Source organism: Chlamydotis macqueenii, chromosome 16, assembly GCF_036417535.1.
Source record: "Chlamydotis macqueenii isolate bChlMac1 chromosome 16, bChlMac1.mat, whole genome shotgun sequence".
Lineage (NCBI taxonomy): Eukaryota > Metazoa > Chordata > Aves > Otidiformes > Otididae > Chlamydotis > Chlamydotis macqueenii.
The window spans coordinates 5,747,239-5,768,715 of record NC_141571.1 but is presented as its reverse complement, the minus strand read 5'-3'; the positions used below and the strand labels follow the sequence as shown (position 1 = coordinate 5,768,715).

At 55.0% G+C, this 21,477-nt stretch overlaps 1 protein-coding gene across 1 annotated transcript in view; it reads right to left on the bottom strand.

Annotated features, from left to right (window-relative positions):
* The window catches only part of MANBAL (mannosidase beta like), a 191,142-nt gene that overhangs the window by 44,844 nt on the left and 124,821 nt on the right, over window positions 1-21,477 (bottom strand). The window lies entirely within an intron of this gene.

Below are 21,477 nucleotides of genomic sequence, written 5' to 3'. Positions count from 1 at the left end.
GATTGGCCGAGCGGCCCGCGGCGCTCAGCCCGCTACGGCGCCTTAAAGGGGAAGCGGCGGAAAGGTGCACGGGGTGCTGTGATAGTGCCGTGCCGTGCCGTGCCGTGCCGTGCCGTGCCGTGCCGTGCCGTGCCGTGCCGTGCCGTGCCGTGTCACATTGTGCGATACTGTGCCATGCCTTGCCCTGGTGTGTTGTGTGACATCCTGCCATGCCGTTTCATGTTGCGCCGTGCCATGCTGCGCCGTGCCGTGCCCTGCCATGCCGTACCGTGCCACGTGCCATGCCGTGCCGTGCCACGCTGTGCCGTGTGCTGTCCCAGCCCGCGCCTCTGGGCGCTCCCCACGCCCGGTCTCAGAGCCCCCTGTCCCCCCCCAGCCCACCAGCTCCACGTGTCTCGGCGTGTGCCCCGCGGCCGCGGTGGGAAGGTGCTCGCCCCCCGGAGCAGGGCAGTGGTCCCGGGGCCGCCAGCAGACTCCGGAACGCCCCGGGACTGCACAGCGCAGCCACCCAGCAATGCCGGGGCGCCAGTCCACGCGGGATGCAGCGCTGCCTCTGCCACCCCCGGTGACCAGTGCTCCTGGTGAGACCCCCGCAGCCCCGCTCTTGTTCCTGGCGCAGGGTTCGCGGTGAGGAGGGGGCTCCCCGTGCCGGCAGTGCGGCTTCAGGAAGGGCGTTTGCGGGTGAACAAGCAAATCTGTGCAGTGCTGCTCGCCCGGATTCCTCCATGGAGGCGTGCGAGGTTTTAGGGATGATTTCAGCGATCCCTGCTTTAGGCGAGCCTTGTTTTCCATGTCTTCATTTTTTTTTCCCTCTTGTTTTTCCCTAAGTACCAAATAAAAAAAAAACAAACAAAAAAAAAACAAGTATAAGGTTAAGCCCCAGCTCTGCTGTGCAAAGCCCCAATCTCTCAGTTAACCAAGCTGGATTTCCCCCAAGCGTATAACGAACACCGCCTATTTGCCCTGCTTGGATTATTTCGGAACGGGCACGCTATCGGAGACCCCAGGTTCCTGCGTCAATGTGCAAAATGGCTTCTTCCCCGCCAGCCCCTGGGGACGGGCAGGTGTGCCTCGGGGTCCCTGGCCCACGCTCGGCTGTCCCACAGGGGACACAGCAAGCCGTGGGTGACAGACGTCCGTCCTGCTGCTCACTGCCCTCCTGGAAGGCCCCAAAATTTGGGGAAAAGGCCTGTGCTTCCTCCTGCAGAGGGCACTGGGAACTTGTGCTTTTTCCTTTCCGGGGAAGATCCCATGGAGCTGGAGCAGCTCCCGCTTACACCGTCCCACCGCCTCTCTGGGCTCCCTGCATTTTTGGTGTTTGCTGTGTGTAACGTGGACAAGGCTTTTGGCCTTGCTGGGGGAAAACCAAGGAGCCACGGAGCTGCTGAGGTGTGGAAAGCCACCGCCGAGAAGGCAGCCTGCTCCCGGCTCTCCCCGGCCGCCCTTGCTTCTCCCTCGGCGCCCGAGCCGATCATGATCGCATCAGCGATGTCAGCTCCCCGTTGGGTGACACCGAGGTGGGGTTGAGCCGGCGTCGCTAGTGGCTTCATAAAGCCCAGCTGAGATGTTATGCCCATCAGTTCTGCTTCAACAGCGCCAAATCACCAATCTTACCTAAATCCCCCAGCTATTGAGGCTGAACGTGTTTGATGACCTCATCCCAGGAGATGCCCATGGCATGAATGGGTACCCGTGTGAGGATACAGGCACTTGTCCATCATGGATGGGCGTGATGGGATAACGATACAGCACCCAATTATGCCATGAGCATCTCCCGTGCTGAGCATGCCCCCTTGCACTGGGTTATTCCTCTCTCACTTTCCCGTGGGAGATGTAGCTCCTCTGAAATGCGTTGCAAAATCCTGTCACCGTAGCTCTCCTGGGGGAAGCAAAAATGTTCTGCCCCAGAGAGGGCTTTTGCTTTTCTGGGTTGGGTTTGCATCACCTTACATTTTCTAGTAACAAACATATTTTGGTCAGCTCTAATGGCATTTCCCATCCCGTTGCCCTTCCTGGAGAGAAACTGGGGTGGGAGGAAGATTTTTTGCCCAGGGCTGGAGCAAAGCCAAACTAGAATGATCTTAAAATCCCTTGTGAGATGGCATTTCTTTTCTGCTCAGGCTATCAGATGAGTTTCTGACCTTCCTTTAGCCCTGCTCTAATCCATGTCAGGAGATGACCATGCAATCCCCAGGGATGCTGGGGACCCCTCCAAGGTCCACCCCACATGCACCAGCCTGGCCTCCAGAGGAGGCTGGAGACCCACAGCTGAGCTCTTCTGCTGTGACAGATGTAAATGGGAAGGAGTTTTTTAATGACATGAGAGAGAAAAAGCTAAAGGCCACTTGTGCAATTAAATGCCTTAAATGTGGATTTTATTTCAATGTAATGGGATGGTTACTGCATATAAAAGAAGTGCCAGATGATTGTTAAAACTACATTCACTAAGTTCTAATAACCGTGCATTTGACCTGCAGCCAATCAAGAGCTGCAATCCCTTGTTATAAAACAGTTCATGAGCCCTCGCCCCAGACAGAGCCTCTGGATGGTCCTTGCTGGGACCTTTGCACTGCAGCAGCACTCGCTGTTCGTGGCAGGACTTGGCCTCATGGTGCAGCTCCCCAAGCTAAAGGACACTTTACTGGTCTCCGTTTGGTGGGCAAAGTTGTTTGGTGAAGGTGACAAGGACAGAGGGACAAGGAGGTGTGAAACAAATCTGCTGGCCTGGGGAGAGGACCGTTCCATGGCGTGCAGGGCAGTGGCCATGTCTCTGCATGCCGCAGGACAGTTCTCCTCTGCTGCCCCATCCAGGGCCAAGGGGCTTGGATGATGGAGGGTGGAAGGTGGAGGATGGAAGGTGGAGGATAGAAGAAGATGGAGGATAGAAGGTAGAATCATAGAATCATAGAATGGTTAGGGTTGGAAGGGACCTTCAAAGGTCATCTAGTCCAACCCCCCTGCGAGGAGCAGGGACATCCCTGACTAGATCAGTTTGCTCAGAGCCTCATCCAGCCTGGCCTTGAACGTTTCCAGGGATGGGGCCTCCACCACCTTTCTGGGAAACCTGGGCCAGGGTTCTATAACTTGCATCGTAAAAAATTTTTTCCTAATTTCTAGTCTAAATCTACCCCCTCTCTACCCCCCTCTATTTAAAAATTTTTTCCTAATTTCTAGTCTAAATCTACCCCCCCTACTAAACAGCCTTTCCCCATCTTTCTTGTAGGCCCCCTTGAGGTACTGGAAGACCGCTATCAGGTCTCCCCGGAGCCTCCTCTTCTCCAGGCTGAACAGCCCCAACTCTCTCAGCCTGTCCTCATAAGAGAGGTGCTCCAGCCCTTTTATCATCTTCGTGGCCCTCCTCTGGACCTTCTCCAACTGGTCCATGTCCTTCTTGTGCTGGGGGCTCCAGAACTGGACACAGTACTGCAGGTGGGGTCTCACCAGGGCAGAGTAGAGGGGGAGAATCACCTCCCTCGACCTGCTGACCACGCTTCTCTTGATGCAGCCCAGGATGCGGTTGGCCTTCTGGGCCGCGAGGGCGCATTGCCTGCTCATGTTAAGCTTCTCATCCACCAGCACCAGTAGAGGATGGAGCGTGGCTAGTGGAGGATGGAGGCTGGAGGGTGGAGGGTGGAGGATGGAAGGTGGAGGAAGGAAGATGGAAAGTGGCTGATGGAGGATGGAGAATGAAGGTTGGAGGATGGAGGGTGGAGAAAGACCCTGAGAGGAGTAGGAAGCTGAGGTGTGACACCTTCTCCTCCCTCCGTGGAAGCCTCACTTAAACACATGCAGCTGCAGGCCGGGAAGGAATGGGATGAGTTTGCAGGGGGGCTGCAGGTCTCATCCCCCCGCTGCATTCCCACACTCACTGCATGGGATGCGCAGGATCCGGGTGGCTCAGCCCTGCAGCAGCCCCGAGGAGAGCAGTGCCCAGCACCGGCCTCTGCAGCACCTCTGGGCTGGATCTGCCCCCCGTGCATTCAGGGGGAGCCCGGGACAAGCAGGGGAGCGAGTGAGCCCCCAAACCTGTGGGCTGTGCGGCAGCATCCCTCCCTCTGGCTCTGCCTGCCAGCAGCGCAGCCAGCCTTCCTTCTTTGGTAAAGACTCCGACAATTCCCTTTTTAGGCTCAACACCACCAGTCCCGGGACGGAATGGGAGCCCGTTTCCCAGCCGCCAGCCCTGCTGGGGTGGCTCTGAGCAGAGGGGCTGCCCGCAGGGCTATGGTCCATGCTCCGTCCAAATGCCTTTTCAAGACAGCTCTTCTTCAGGCGCTCCTTGCCCCGGCAGCTCCAGCCTCGCTGGAGAGGCACCGCTGGTCCCTGCTCTGCGGGAGCTCGGCTGCTCAACCTGCTTTCCCAGGAGCACGCCTCACCCCAGCCAGCCCAAAGGCATTATTGCGCTGGCTGGGGTCTGCTTTCCTTATTATTCCTGCTGGAAAGCTCTCCCTGATGAATCCCAGCTGGGAGACATTTTTTTTGGGGTGGGGGTTTTATTAAATTGTTGATATGTATTTTCTGCAGTGCCGTTTGTCCTCCCCTCCTCTTCCCGCACCGGACCCCTCGGCAGGAGGGGATGAAGGGCTGCCAGGCTGCCCGGACCTGAACTTGGCCCTGGCCCCTGGGTGTGAGACCTGTGGGCATCCCAGGCACCCCGTCCCCAGCAGCACTGCCCACAGTAAGGCTCTCCCAGTTAGCCCAGTCCCTACACTGGCAGGCAGCTGGCAGGGGCTGTCAGTGCCTCCAGCATCCCACGTTCTCCTGACAGCATCCCCAGGGCACGGCCCCAACGTGAGCCCCCAGAGCATCGTCTCCCGTTAGCAGTGATTTACCAAAACCCCGCTCCGTGCTGCCCCGGCGATGTGACCTGCATCCCGGCACTGCCCGGCCCTGGCTGGGAGGATGGATGGGGAGCTGGGAGCGGGATGGAAAGTCCTTCAGTGCCTCCAACAGATGGGTTGTGTTTGCACCATTCCCATTATACATGCTGAAACTCTCCTGTTTTCACAGGATGATGTCAGATCTGGGCTCCCTGGCCAGATTCCATCTGCCATGGGGAGGGAGAGGGAACGGAGGAGGTGGGAGTGGGAGCAGAGGCCAGGAGGGAACAGCAATGGTTTAGTGTGTGTTCTGTGTCCGAAAGCAGCAGCGATGCTGTAGCACTGCGGGGTGAGGCTTACAAGCTTTGGGGATAGCAGGGCGTTACCAGAATGGGTCTGAAACGAGCAGCATGAAGCAGCCTGGAGGACACAACAGCACCAGTAAATATAGGATATTTGAGCTTGAGTTCCTCTTTCTGGCATAAAAAAGAATAAAGCCAGCAGTACCTGTTGCACTGCCTCCTGCAATGGGGGGGTCAGGTCCTTACCGGTCTCCTTTTGGTGGCCCCAGAGCAGGGACACGGGTAAGTCACTGGCAAAGTGACGTGGAGGATGGAGGGTGACCTCCTTTGGTGGTCATGCAGAGGTAGCAGTCAGGCCAGGGAAAGGACGGGCTGCTGTGCTCCCCAGGGACGAATAACCAGAGAAAAGCCTTTTGTTGGCTTTGACAGCGTGTGAGTGTGGCTGGAGGGTGGTGATGGGCACGGGGGAGGACCTGACACGAAACTCCTGCGTGTGGTGGAAATCCCAGCTTAGCTGATAATACTTCCCTTCTGCTCCAGCTTTCCTCAAGTCCCTGAATAAGAAAAAAGGCCCCAGGGAGCACTCAGAGAAACTATTAAAAATAATTAAAATAGAACAAAATAAATAAATGCAGCGAGATCGAAGAAATAAACCCCAGCTGCACAAGCCCCAGCCTCCCGCACTGCCTGTGCCGACGCTGCTGGCAAGGCAGCCAGGGCTGCAGCATGGAGCTCTCAACGTTTCTGAAACGCTGAGCCCATTTGGGAACAGTTGCCCAGAATTTTCCTCCTCTCCCGGCTGGATCGGGGCAGCAGGGATTCACTTACACCCCTGGCAGCAGTGGCTCTCCCCAAGCCCCAGCCATCCCCAGGCAGAGGACCAAGGGCTGTTCCTTCGCACCCTGCCTGCGCAGGGCCAGCATTGAATTTTCCAAAAAGACCGTAGGAGGGGGATCCTGCTGAAGGAGATGAATGTTCGGGGCTGGAGCAGCAGCAGGGGCGTAAATCAGCTTGGCCCGGCTGGGGTGGAGCTGGCTGATGGGTTTGTCTGCTGTTTGTCTCCCGGGGCACACACTGCTCCTGCCCCGCAGCCGGGGGGAAGAAATTGGTTCCTGACTCTTTTAGCAACTGCAAGTATCAAATTCAGTTTCCTTTGATTCCTGGCGTTTGGTTTGCTCTCCTACTTCATAAATATTCAACCGCCAGATGCTTGAAAAAGTGCCTGCAAATCCCTGCGGCCCCCTGCATGGCGGTGGGAGCAGCGCCCGCAGCCCCCAGCCCCGTCCTGCCGGGATCCAGCCCCGTGGCTAACGGACCGGAGAGAGCCACGGCCAAAGCCAACAGCTCGTAAACCAGCCCTGCGCCGAAACGCGCTCCCGCGGTGTGCGGGTACCAGGCGCGTGATGCGAAACAGCTTGTGAGGGATGCAACGCATCGAGAACCGGTGCCCTGAACTGCAGGAGTGCCTCCAGAGGGACATTCCCAGGGAGCGATGGGGATGCAGCTGCTCCCTGGCAATTCGGGTTTCGTGCGCACTTGTTTTCTGGAGCACGCTGGGATGCGACGCGCTGCCTGCTCCCTCCAGGTCTGCTGTCCGGGGGTGAAACCCAAAGGGTTCCTCGGAGCCCAGGGGGTGATGGGCTTAGAGGGAGGCTATTTGCAGTGGAGTCTGATGTTTCCCTGCTCCCTTTTCCCCAGACAGAGGCAGTTGCAGATCCCACGTGCCCACTCGACCCATTGCTGGCCAGGGACGCACACCCGCGCACGCCAAATCTGCAGAGCTCCGGGCTGCTGGACACCTCACTGATGGCTTAGCCAGTGATGGAGGGACCGCGGTGAGCAACAGAGGGGGAAAAAAATAAACCCCCAAAACCCTGTGTTACAGGGTATTCCCTTTTCAGCAGGGCAATGCCCCAGCAAGGTTGGAACTGAGGTCAGGCGGCAGCTTTGGGGTGAGGGCTCCGGGAGGGTGCGGGGCTGGGGAGCCGCCAGGCGCCTGCGCAATCCTGCAAACCCCAGCTCCTGCTTAGTTTTTCCGTTTCTTGCCAAAAATCACTCCGGAGCATGTCAGCACGCTGTCATGTAAGGAATCTCATTTCAGAGAGGCTTTTTCTTTCTCTCTTTCCCCCTTTAGATCCAAACCAGACGCAGCTACCTTTTATTGGGTGTGAGGGCAGGGCTACCCGCATCCGGCCGCCTTCTGCTCCTCCAAAACGATGCTGGAGTGGATTTGGAGGGCTTAGGCTGTTTAGGAAACCTTTGTGCTGTACATGCAGGGACAATCTGCACACAGGTCCTTGTGCACAGCACCAGCCCCCTCCCCGAACTGCAGCAGCCCTGCATGGAAGCCATGGGAGAATGACCAAAATTGCTCCATGAGGTGAATTTGGGGCAAGTCAGACACTGACTGCTGAGTCCCAGGGCTGGGCAAGCCTTGGAGTAGCGGGATGCTGCTGCTTCCCTCTGCTGCGCCATTATTTCAAGGACGGAGATCCCATTCCCAGAGGAGCACTGCTCCTCCATAAAGCCTCTGGGAGGTACTCGCGCCCTCCTCTTAACCCCCATCACCCCAAACCCCCTCAGCGAAGCTGCCGTCCCCGCGCATTCTTCTCCCTCTTATTCCAGGTGACTGCACAGACCCTGAGCCCTTTACCTGCCTGACCCCGGGGCTCAGCTCCCATGCTCTGGGGATGGATAGCAACGGACAAGTCCTGGCCTGGATTCCCAGCACTCCTCTCAATCCCCCCTCACCCCAGCCCCACAGCAAAATGGAGATTTCCTTTCTCCAAATAGCTCCCCATGTTTCTGGGTGCCCAAGGGGGGCAGGGAGCAGCTCCCCTAAGCCCCACATGTAGATCAGCAAGATAATTAATTGGTTTGGGTGGTATTTATGGGGTATGGGAGTAATTTCACTGATGTTCTGCTGATTTTAGCACTGCTCTGTGCCCAGGGCTGTCTGCCACCAGTGCCATTTGCTGAGACCAGGTGAGATCAGGGCTCTGGGCTTAGCCCTGCACCTTTGGGCCAAGATGGAAAATCTCCATCTCTGGGTGGTGCCAGTGGCACAGACACAGGGGAGGCCAGGCCCTGCCATGCCAGCAGTTCTCCCTGGTGCTTTCTGCATACTGTCACATCAGCGATGGGACAGAGGGTCCCCAGCAGTGCAAACGCCTCCGCAGAGACCTGTGTTCTCCAGGCATGCTCTGCACGCCTTGCCCTGTCCCACCACCACGCTGGGACCAGCAGGGGACCAGCAGCCTCTAACCCACCTCCTGCCCCTAAAATGACTGGGCTGAGTGAGAGCTGCTGGAATGCAAAGTATTTGGGATCTCCAGTGGATCAGGGAATGGGAAGGCAGAGCATCTCCCCAACTCCTTCCCCACTGCTGCCTTCAGTGGGCCGGGCAAGGCATTGTCAGGTCTGACCCATGCAGGTATTAGAAAACGTATTTTCTTAGGAGGCTTTCCTGCTTTGCTGTTATTCTTTCACTCCTCACCTCCTGCTCCTCTCGCTGCTGAGCAGCCATTCATCCATGCGCTGTGAGCCCTGCAGCCTGCTTTGCACACCCCATGTCATCCTTCCTTTCCAAGATGCTCAGCCTGGGAAGCAAAAATAATCTGCTTAGGTCAGTGAAGGATTAAAACCCTCTCTTGGTCTTTTGAACTGTCCACCTGCAGCCCTGCAGAGGGGATTTCAGAGCCAAAGGCTCCAGTCAGATGTGCAGAATTTGCCTAAAAAGGGCTGTGAGAGGCGGTGAGCCGTGATGCTGGCAGAGCCGAGGGGCTTTGGTCCCAGCCGGCCCTGCTGCTGTGTCTGCTTCTGTGTGGGGAAAGCCACCCTTCTGCCCAGCCATGAGGGAGCTGGGGCTTCCCAACAGAGCTCAGCCCCACAGCCAAACCCAGGGTGTTGAAATCAATCGGGGGCTTTGAAAGGCTGTGAATGCTGATGCTCCCGGGAGATGCCACAGATCCCACCCAAACCCCCTTCCAGTCCTGCTCGTAGCCTGTGCTGTGCCAGCTGGGACAGGGAGTTCTGTCCCCATCACCACCTGGGATCAGAGAGGTGATGAACAGTCAGCCCGCAAAGACCTGGAACATGGTTTGTGTCTCTGATTTTACCTGTTGTAACCTGGGAGTAGCTTTTGCCTCTTCCTCTAGGTTTAAAAAGCTCCTTCTTACAACATATTGCAGCCTTCATCATGCAAGGCAGATGTTCTGGGGAACATTTTGGATGCAGAGACTGTTGTACTCCATGGAGCATCCTGTCAGCAATGCCAGGCCTGGACCTGCTCCTTGCCAAGCATGGTCTGGAGTACCCCCCAGAATAACGGGGAGCTGAGGCAGCACATCCTCTCTGCACAGCATCCCGCACCTCTGCTCCCTCCTGTGCTCCTGTCCTCCCGGCCAGCCCTGACCCCCCCTCTCCCAGTCTGCAGCACTGCCTGGAGGTGTCCTGAGCAGGTTCTGCATCCCCAGAGAGGGAACCACTCCCTCTCCAGGGAGCCCTGGCCCATATGGAGCACAGCTTTACAAACGCACAAGAATTTGTTCAAAAGTTCACCGAAGTTTAGAGTGAGAGCTTGTCTCAGACGCACCCTCTGTGACACTTTTCCATCCTAACTCGCATCAAATCATCGCTGGACATTTATTGTTTCTGGGCATGCTCCAGTTCCTCCAGGAGACAGTGATCGGAGGGCCCCTCGCCTCCTTTTTCTCCTGCCATCCCCAGGCTCAGCCCCATCCCCTCTAGTCTCCTCCCATCTCAAGACCTGCAAACCCCCAAAGCCCCAACCAGGAGCTGGGCTGGGTCAAGCTGCAGAGGGGTGAAGGCTCTGCCTGCGCCTGGGGCAGCCATTCCAGACCATGGAGCTCGCTCTCGATGGTGGTAACAAGAAGGTGAGTGGTCTGGGAAGGGCTGGCTGGGAGCCGAGCGCTGCAATCTGGGGAGACAGAGGTGAGGAGATGCTGGAGGATGCCAGGATCCCTGCCGACCGGTGGTTGATGCTCCCTGCTGCAATCTGAAAGCTGCTGCAGCCTCGGGGTACGGTTTCCAGTACAAACACTGGGAGGTTTTTCCCTCCAAGTTTATGTTCCAAGACTAATTTCTCAATATTCATTTAGGGAGTCTGCCTTTCTGTGGGTGTAAATTGGTGTACCTCCACTGCCTTGGAGAGGCCCGCACTGATTTATATCAGCTGAGATGCTGACCCCAAATTTGCAATTTATACAAATGTTCCTGCCAATAAAACCGTTATTTAAAGTATGCACAGAAAGTGAACCCAGGAGGCATGTGAACACGGTCCAAACAAATCTAATTAAAGCTTTCATCCAGAAAATTCTTCCTTGCTATAGAACAAGAATCCATACATTAATACTTGTCCTCACTTCACTGGAGCTAAAATCTCGTTTTGGAGGCCCAGGGTAGCGGATATTTGTGCCAGGCTGAGCACTCACGAGCCCTCTGGGTCCAGCACACCTCAGAGCTCCTGCGGTCTCACCCTGCATCTCCATTCTTACAGTATCTGCCTCTTAGCTTTGTAAGGAGGCCCATGGCTTAATTCAGACCAGTCCAGCCGGGCTGCAGCAGAGCCGAGCCACGCACTGCTGACTGCACTGGGGAAACATCTAAAGAAAATATCCTGGCAGGGGCTGAAGGGAGCCGGGGAGGACGGAGGTGCCGGCATCAAAGGAACTTGGGTGCCACCACCTTGCAGAAACACGGTGGGGGCTGGGCCAGCTGCTGCGTCTCGGCTGGCCCAGTGGTTGGGGTGCTGGCTGGGCGATGCAAATCCAAACCTTTTCTTTGGGCAGATCCTGTCTGATTTCAATCACCGATCACTTGATCTGCACAAACACAGTAAGCCTACCCAGGAGGAGCTAAGCCAGCCCTTGCAGCAGCATTTCAGAAAGCTCTGTGTTACCCACGTACTCCCCAGGAAACGGGCTGCATAAATACAGACACATTAAGGCCAGCACAGATGCAGTATCCATGACAAGCATCCCCGTTTCACTGCCTCGGTGTCTAAACTGTTAATGGTGCCGGTGCATGAACCCTCTCGCCTTTCAGCGCCTGCACAGCCGCCCTCACCTGCCACCCCAGCCCATGCAGCTGAGAGACAAAAATCCACCAGCGGCCTTGCTGGCAGATGAAATATTTCTCCCTTGGCTCAGAAAACAGACCAGCCAAGACCCCCCCTCCTCTCTCCCAGGGCTACAGAGGTCAGGCACTGGGGCTAAAACCAGCTGTGAGCTCAGCGAGGGACGGGACATAGCAGGGGCTGCATTTGCCCCGCACTCAGCAGGACCAGCGCACACAGCGAGGGCAGGAGAGCCTGCTCCAGCTGCTGGGTGTCCCACGAGGTATGGGCATGCACTGACCAGAGTCCCAGGCTGGGCTCTTTTCTAAGAGCATCACCCCCAGGAGCGACTCTCACATCCCAGCAATAGGGATGGCCAAGGGGATGCCGTGCTGGTGCATCACAGTCACAAGTGGGAGCCAAGGACCAGGTCTGCGGGAGGTGTCTCTGGCCCACTGAGGTCCAAAGATTGCAGGCAAATAATCCCTTGCTGGTCTAGCCTCTTCCCTTTTTCTCTATTCTGTCCTGTCTTTCTCTCCCTTGTTTTAGCCGACATTAAGTGGGAATCACTCCAATCCTCACTGCCCCTCCAAGAAGCTAAACAAACAAATCCAACCCTCCTGAACCACCTTCATTTCATCTGCCCTCCCAAAGCCCCGTGTTTTTCTGCAGGATTCCAGCAAGATGGCCCTGCAGGCGTTTTCCAAGACAGGAGAAGCTTCAGACAGCAACAAAAATGTGTAGAATTTGGCCTATTCTGTTCCTTTACCTTTCAGTGACCTCCAGGGACAGCTCCCGCCAGCCCAGGCTGCCTGCTGGGGAGCAATCCATGGAAATGGGAAAAGAGAAAGAATGAGACAGGTGGGGAGAAAAAGAGGAGTCAACTACTAACATAAGAATTATTTCCGTGCATATTCCTTGTGCAACCAAATGGCTAGAGCAAGAGATTTCAGTGCAAGGTGTGCTCCTCATCCCTGCTCCCACCCTGCCTGGGCCCTGGTGAGATGCACCAAGATCGGCATTACTGACCAGTTTGTGGTGGGAACCAGGAGCCTCATGCTCTCCAAAATCTCAAGTTCTTGCTCTTTGGGCATGCACCGCTGCTGAGGGAGTCTGCCTGCTCAAGAGGACTCCTAAAGTTTACGTTGACATTCATCGTATTCACCTAGGAGCTTTGGGCCACCACATCACTGGAGAAATCCAAGATAAAGTCTGAAACAGAAGGCTTGACCTCAGTGGTGCCTCATTATCCTACCCCTTTTCTCTGTCACATTGCCAAGAATTGCCCAAGGGTGCAGACATCCTTCTCCTCCGCAGGGAACCAGGCCTGGATATCACAGGACAAAAAATTTGTCTCCTCTCACTGAGCTGGAGAACAGTGCCGCACAGAGGGGACTGCTTCTGCTGCAGCACCAGGTCTGATACCCAAACCTGCTGATGCTGATCACCACGAAAATCCAGTATTTGGAGCAGGGTATTAGAAAAGTCAAGGGATCTTTTCTGTGTTGCATTGCAGAAAGAGGCTGGGGCAATGAACTTCCCAGATGTGGAGGATGTTCTTCCTCCAGTTCTGTAGCCAGGGAAGCAGCCAGCTCTTGCTGAGACACCAAGGGTTTCACAATGTGTCTGAGAGGAGAGACAAGCATCCCCCAGGGTGGTCCACTGAGCCATGGCTGGTCTGCCTGGGAATGGGCTGAGGGGTGCAAAGCCCAGGGCAGGGCCAGATGCTCCCAGAGAAGATTTCACTGCATTCACAACCCAACCATGACTTCAGCCTTGACCTGGAGGGCTCGTACATCAGGAGCCAGTTTGTTCCCTGTGCTCGGCCTGAGGGACAAGGTACACTACACGTGGGTCACTCAGGGGGCTGTGGGGGGCACCTGCATCACTCCACGTGCCACCACTGCCCAGCACTGCCAAGCATCGCACCGGGCTCCCTCGTTCAAGCAGGAAGCACAGCAGGACACGCACACCGCTATCTCCTCGGTGAGAGTGTTTTACAAGCGTGGCAGATGAAATGAGCAGGAGAGCTGTAAACAAGCTAATCTGAATGTCTCCCTGGGGCCCTGTCGAGTCAGCTTCAGCTCCAGTCAACACCTCTCACATCAGCCGTCACCCAGCCCAGCCAGGCTGCCTTGAGGGACCGGTGTGCTAACAGCTTTCAACAAGGCATGGAGGAAGAGCATGGGGGAAGGCTCTCCCTCCTTCCCACTCTTGTCCCTCATGAAGTCCCCTCCACTGGCTCCAAGCTCTGCTCTCAAATATACATTTCACTACGTGATGCTGACTTCTAGGCTACCCAGCATGCATTTCTAAGAAATGGTTCTTACCACAGTGGAAATATATTTTTTCACCCCAAAATTAAAGCTAGATCAGGGCCAAAAGCAAATAAAAGTGCATGAGGAGTGCCTGTCAAAATCAACTGAGCTTTTTAATAGACTTCCAGAGATCATTTCCTGCCCAGGTCTCTTCTCCCTTGTTTCCCTCCACTTTCCCACTTGAGCTGAAGCCTCCCTCTGAGCCAGCATCCCACCTGTTTCTAACCCAGAAGCAGTTATGCCATATTTCCCAGCAAAAACGATGAGCAATTCAATGGAAAAAGTAAAAGGTCAGGATGGAGCCATGCCAGGGCTGTAGAACACAACTACAGCTGGGAATGGACTTCCAGAAAATGTCCATCCTTCCTGGTGACAATTCTCAGATGTTCTGGAGATGATACATGGAACACAGCTTGCCAAGGAGGAGTCCTCGCTGCAGCTCTGGAGCCTAAGCATCATGTAAGAGGCAATGGCAACTGCGAAAAGCAAGAACCTGGTTTTGCAAGTGCAAAGGAACCGGAAATTAGGTAGGCAAGCATCCAATCTGCTACAAAGTGGGCCACCGACATGTCAGACAGGCAACGAAACAAAGGGCCGGTGATGAACACGGCAAGCTGCCATACAGCCAGCAGCAGATGTGTTCAATTAGCCCAAGAGCCAATATCCAACCAAACACCAACCTAGCCAGCAAAAAAGAGACAATAGACTACTTGTTCCATCAAACAGCTGAGTTAATAGCAAAAACGTGCAGGGAGTGAGCCAGCAGCCAAAAACCCACGCCAGCCACTCAATAAGTCAATTAACCAAAGACCCACATAATCAACCACTTAAGTAGAGCTGAGCAAATAACTCACAATGAGTTATTTATCCATTGAACGTAGCCTCTAGTTTTGCTTGGGCCATCTCTGTGAGCACATGTCAAGTCCCTTCAATTGATTTTCAATTAATCTCATTTTGGCTTGTTTGCTCTCGTGCATGGCTGGCCAAAAGTTAACATTTGAACTGCACTCATCAGCTCTGATTGCCCAGGAAGATTACACGTTGCTCTCTAGCCTCAGATTAGATAAGCACAGTTTTGCCAGCGAATCTCAGTCCCCAAAACGCTTGAACAAGACTGCTGTTGAGCAGCCAGGACACGGTGATCACATTTTTCAAAGAAAGAGCTCAACAAGATATCGTTGAGCCATCCAACAAGCTGAACTGAGTAGTCCCACAGGAAGAAAGCTAGTGACGGTACTCAAACAAGATTGGGGAATTGGAGGGCTTGGCTTTATTGCCTTAAGGTTGGGTCCCATTTCTGGGGATCTTTTCCATGACCACAGGACAGTTGCTGAGGACATAGCTCCAAAAGCAGGCAAGGATGGCCCAGCTCTGCAACTACAGCCCCTTGTCTGGGGGTTCCTCAGACCCTGCCTGGGGTATTACAGTACCTTCTGCAGGGCCAGATCTCAGCTCCTGACTTATCATCAGTTTGAGAAGTGCCTCCACGGTGGCAAGCCCAGGGACACAGCCAGGCCAGCTCTTTCTGGCAAGGGCTGGGACACGCAAGGCTCTAATTGCATCTGGACACTCCAGGCATTGCCAGAGCATTAAAATAACAGCAACACCACACTGAACAACCCAACCACCTGACTAGGAGCTTCTCAGAGGAGACTATGTTCTGCATCCCACAAGCCTTTGAGGAAAGGGCTGCATGGTGGCATGGAGTCCAGGGCTGTCGTTGTCCTCCTCCTGGTGCAGAAATGCCTTCCTCTGCCCCACACCAGGCTCTTTCACTTGCTACCAAGAGACCACAGGTCTTCTCACACAGATGGTCAAACAAGAGCCCTGGCAAAGCCCTTGCTCCTGTGGAGCCATGCCACAGCAGGCTTCAGCCCACGCCATGTGTCACGCTGCCTTCATGGAGCCAGGCACTCCCAAGCCATGGCCATGTCTACACCAGTGCTATGGTGATGGGGAAGGTACCACTCCTGGCCTTCCTCACCCCAAATTGGCCACAAAAAAAAACCAAACCAAGCCAGGCAGGCTGGGCTAGCTCCAAGCATGGCCCCACACAGCTAAGGGAGCCTTATATCCCCCTCTCCTCCCGGGGCTGCCACAAGCGCTTTGCATTCGGCGCTGGCCGGGGAGCAGGCACGCGCTGCCAAACCACATTGTCAACTGCTTCACTGCTGCCTGTGGATCCTAATCCCACAGGCAATATATAACCAGCGGGAACTACACCGTCTTTGAAGCGTGGAGCGGAATATCAGAGGAACGCTGCTATCTCCTGCCTCTCCGAGAGGCGGTCACGGGGACTGTCGGAGATTAGGACTAGCGGTACTTAGCTCACTTCAGCAGCCAGCTGAATCAAATGATCCTTACATGCCCTTACGTCCTAATGAATCGCATCTGATTTTTTTTTTTTTTGCCCAGCTCCAAGCATGGAGCAGCAGCACAGTTCAGAGCTCGCTGCATTTATACTCAGAGGGCTGTGCGAAAAATCATCGCCCTCATTACCCTTGCAAATCTGGCCTGTGTTTTTCATCTAGACAGCATCTCCTACATCTCCCACTGCAGACTTGGGTTTGAGCTCGACTTTCAAAGAGAATTGACCTCTCGAAAGCCAAGCTCGGCTGCAAGCATCGAGCTTCAGCTTCGAGACCAAACAAACCCCACTGATTTCACATTATTTCCATGCAAAGCTATAAATCAGCTCAGGCTTGGCTTGACTCCGGGCCAAGGCTTGACTGAAAGGTTCATGAACCTTAAAGAATCTTTTGACAAGCTCAGTCTGAGATTCAAATTTGTAAAGAAACCCCAAAACAGTGAAGTTCTGCTAGTTCCACATAATTTCAGGTTTTATTGTGAACATTTCACGCAGCTCTGGGGACAGTTACACCAGCACAAACCCAGTTACTCCTTAAAAATCAATACAGCTGGCCTGGATTTGTGCTGGTGTAAGAGCAATCAACCCAGCCCAGAAAAAAATGAGTTATTTTTATTCCTTGCCTTCTGTTTTGCTAGAATCCACCCAATAAAAGTTCCCAGCCTGAGTCCAGACTGTAGAAATGCAAATGCCAGTAGAGCATAAACCCCAGCGTGCATCTGGAGAAACTTGTGTAAATCAACAGGGTTGCTCCGGCTGCGCGAGGCTGCTATGTCTCATGGGTGAGTTGGTCAAGCTCAGTGAGAACCAACAGGAACCCTAGGACCACCCTCCATCCAAATCTGTTCAAGCCCCATGGGTCTTCTGCCAGAAGAGACGCTACCTGGGCTGTTGCTGCAACTGGTGACGGTTTCTGAAGGGCAGAAAAATCGCCGTGCTCCATCCAATTGACCTCGGGACAGAGGCTGCCGCAGCCCTGAGGGCTGGCTCCTGCTCTGCGGTGCTGGGCTCTCAGCAGGTCCATCAGCCTTATTCCCACTGATTTTTTTTACAGAGCCTCAGCTCTAGTAAGGCAAACTGAGTGTGTGTTCTGGGAGGCAAATGCTGTGGGGCTCAGGGGATGCTGCCCTCCACCCTCGCGCTGATTTTACAGCGTATCTGCAGTGGTGGGTCAACATCTAAGTGCTCCACCTGGGAGAATTGAAGCAAGGTGCTGGGCTACAGCCCATTTAGCTCCTTTCTGTCCCAGCATGGGAACCCGCCTCCACAGGCTCAGCTGCTGGGGTACAGTGCTTCTGCTCCTCACCCTCCTGCTTGCACAACAGAGAGATCCTGGGGTCTGCAGCCTTGTGCACAGGCAGAGCAGAGGATGGCAGCCGAGTGGTGAGCTCCATCGCCCGGCAGTGCCATCAGCCTGTTCAACGGAGCCGCTCCGAACGCACGCTGCAGCAGCGTTTGGCCTGGCACCAGTTACTGCTCCTTCCTGTGCCAAGCATTTCCTGCAGTACGACAGCAAACAGCAGGATTTCCCTGGATTTGCTTGTTTTTAAAAAAGTTTCTTATGGCAAAGGTTTATGACCTGGCAGGAAGCTGGAGCTGTTTATTTACCTGGGGGCTTGCAGAGGTGCAATGCAGGGAAGCACGCTTGCTCACCTGCTCCCCACCTGCACCCCAGCCCTCCCCAAAGGCTGGCAGGCAGCTCTCCTTTCGCAGCTTGTTTCAGTACCCAGGCTTTGCTAGACTAAGCTCAGCCTGCCAGATCCTTCTGCCCTCATTTCAATCCCCCACCCGCTCCCAAGGGCTAAGGTGCTTTGATGCACGCTCCCTTCCACGCCTCGGGAAGGGAGGCAGCAGGGCCGATGCTTTGGCAGTCATTATCTTCCCACCAGCACAGCTGAGAAGCTGGCTTGGCCCTCCGCCTTCCCTGCTAGGCTCTTCGGAGGTGTTAAGGGGGAATTCCTTGCTCCCTGGCAGCATCTTGCTAACCCTTCAGGGGAGGCACACTGAGATTTAAGTGCTTGCCCACATGAGAAAATCCACCACTGGTTTGCTGCCTACTACCAGTGCCCATCTCAGAGGGGTGTGAAGCGTGGTCAGTGGGACTTTGGGTGCTGGTTGTGCCAGGCTGGCTCCCTCCCACATGCCCTGGGCAGGCTTGGAGCAGGGTTTTTGGAAGGGCTCCCTGCAGTGACCCTCTGTGCTGGTGTGGGGCTCATTCCCACAAACACTGGCTTGTCCCATGGCCATGTTCCCTAAGATACGGCCTTTACGTTCCTGGGGATGCTGCTGGGGTGAAGAGGCCAAGATCTCTGAGGGTCTGATGTTTCTAGCCATGTGCTGAGGGCACCATGCAGGGAGTCAGACATCTCCTGCGAGCACAAGACCACGTCTTCTGCGGCCTTGCACTACCTGCCCACTGAGTCCAGTGTATGCCTTAATGTACGGGCAGAGCTTACTCCTCGTGTCAGTGGTGTCACTGCAATGCACAACCCCAGCCAGTCTGGCACCTGTCTACCATCCATTTTGGAGCTTCCCTTGGGAAAGCAGGGGAAGACCTGCTGCACTGACAAAGATAGGATTGCAAACCTTGGACTCTTCATCCTACATCTGAACACATCTTTAAGTAGATAGGAACCTTAGTGCCCAGGGGTACCGCCTTATTTATCATTAATACTGATACTCATTTGTACTTACATTATCGTTTTCAGCAAACACACAACAGTAAAGAAAATCTTAGCACTTGACCTACCAGGAGTGAAGTCCAGGAGCAAGGCAAGTGATCAGAGAAGAAGCCACACCATTGTCAGGGAATAGCAAGGGCAGGATTAGGGTGGAGGATGAGCCAGGAGCCAGGGCAGAGTGACAGGGGGTACCTGCACTGATGGGGTGGAACCCTGCAGGCACCAAACACACAGGGTAGAGCTGGGTGCTGGTAACAAGGCTCTCAATGGACCATAGGTAACGATGACCTATATCCAAGGTCCATCCAGGGAGCCCAGCCAGGAGCAAAAGCAGCCAGAAGAGGCCTAGAGACAACCTCCAACACATAGCTAAGGCCCATCCAGAAGCCAGAGCAAGAGATGTGCTTCTAGGCAGGGCTGAGCTTAAGTAGAGCCCAGGGCCCACAGGCAGGGGTGTGGGAGGGGTCCCAGGTGAGGCTGGTCAGGGCAATCCATGTGCGTTGAGGTGCACCCAAAGGGCACCTGCAGATGTGGGTGCAACACTGCGGTATAGAGGGAAGGCTAGTCCAGATGTTTAGAGGTGCCAGGTATCTGAAGGACCCACTCCCCACCCATCACGCAGCACAGAAGAAAGAGTTCCCATCATTCAACCCCTTTCTTCTCAGGGCTGTGAACTGGTGTTGGGAAGGTGATCTTATGGCTCTGGGGTCAGCAGGGAGCGGAGCGAGCCTTTCTCCCCGGCAGCACCGAGCATCTGCTGCAGTAGGCCAGGGTACTCCGGCAGCAATTCCAGCAGGAACCTGAACCAACAATCCCCAAATCCAAGGGAGGAACTGTGGGTTGAATGCCTTGCAGCAGACACTGGGATTTGGCCCCTGAGTGCTACGCACGAGGGGAGAGAGCCCGCTGGGGAATATGGAGTTATTCAAATTGGATGTGAGCTACGTTTTATCTTATTGGAGTGGGTTTGGAGGTGATGTAATCACTCAGCGTGCTTGTATGTTTGGTTTGGGGACGAGATGCTGTTTATCATGAGCTGACAAGTCAAGGAAGGATGCGAGAAAATGATCTGGGACTTCCCATGCAGGACTAGCTGGAGCTGTGAGCCGGGAGAGACGTGACTGGAAGCCGTAAGGATTAATGGCCCCTCTGCTGCTGTACAAGGCGCGAATGAATGAAATTCTGTTCCCCTTACAAAGGAATGCCATTAATTCAAGGGGAGATAGTCCAGATTTTTCTCCAGTGTGATGAAAGCAGAATTTGGCCCTTGATCTTGCACAGAAAACGCCTGTCTAGCAAGTTTTGAGGCGCTTCTTTCCATTTCTCTTTGATTTGATTGCATTTTCTTCTGTAGGAATATTTTTTTTCCAGTAAAGGCAGAGAGAAAGGAATAGAGAGAGATATGCAGGCAGGCGAGTAGAGACACCGGCGGTCAGGGGGGAAGGAAAAACGATTGACCAGAGGGGAGCTGTACCTGGGACACGGGCATCTGCTCCCCCCAGGCAATGAGGGGAGATGCTGGGGTGTGAGGGGTGTAACGCCCAGAGAGTGGGAGGGCTCTGGCACCTTTGTCGCCTCTTTGACTGGAATTCGTAAGTAAATATGGAGTTGACTGAAACTGCTCCTGCTTGCCAGCAGCCCCTCTTCGTCGCTCAGTGGAATTTGGGGCGGGAAGGGGCCAGGTGGGGTCCGTGTTTGCTCACATTCCTCTTTGTGTGCTGGTTTCGGGATGCTCATGCGAAGCAGGGGATGGCAGCGGGGCGATGCGTGTGGCCGGGAGGGGTGACGGGCTCCCTTGGCTGCTGGTGGTTTCATGCCCCGGCAGCTGGTCTGGGAGGAAAGTGATGCCGTGTGGGTGATGGGGGATGGAGCGCAGAGTCCGTTTTCCAGTGCAGAGGACCAAGTGGGTGAGCTGGGAGGGCTGGCGCTGGCACTGGAAGCTGGGCAGGGATGGGACCCCCAGCAGATGAGGCATCTCCTGGCAGGGCACCAGGTCCCCGGGGAGCGGAGGAAGCAGTGCCCTCGCTGAAATCCTGCGGGCACACTAATGCAACGGGTGCTCTGCCCCACGCCTGCCCAGTTCCAAGCAGATGAGCATCCAGGAGGGACAACCTGGCACACGGCCGCCCACCAGCCCTGCTGTGCCCAGCCCCTCTCCTCTGGGCTGTGGTCCCACCCCATTCCCAGCCATGGGGTGCTCCGGCACCCCTCCAGAATATGCTTCATGAACTATTTCTGCTCAAGCTCTCTAACTTGTGGCTTTGCTCTCCATCACAGCAGGGAGCTTCACCTCATTCCCTCAATGAAGCCAGCAGTGCCTTGTCTTACAGAGCAGCCGAGGCGAAGCCGCTTTGCTGTGTGTCACCCAGAACAGTGGCAGGCTGAGCTCTCTGCCGAGCTCCGCCGCCTGCCTTGTACATCGTGTTTGCCACCCACGTCCTGCTTGGAGCTTCTCCCCGCTGGCAGGATGCAGTGGTACGAGAATCTACAAGCAGAAGGAGCAGATGTTTGTTTAAAAAAAAAAAAGAAAAAGAAAAGAAAAGGCAATAATCCAAAATTTTGCTGATATAAACACAATACCAGCACTGAATACAACTGAAGGAAGACAAAAACATCCCAAAGACATAAAACACCAGGCCCCTTGGAGAACCTCCAGGCTACATGCACTGAACTCTGTCAGCCTCGGAGAAATGAGTGCTTAACCTCTTTTCGATCTCTTTGTCAGTCCAGCCCTCCAAGATTTATAGCGGTCTCTGAGTGGAGGATCTTCCTTGACACGTCCTGCTCCTTTAATTATGGGTGAGAAAATGAACAGCTGCCCTGCAGACACCCGTCTGACTGTCCCGTTCCCCTTCCTGTGGGACACGTGGCCCTTTCCTTGCCGTCCGTCCCGCTGCCTGCGGAGCCCCGCTGAC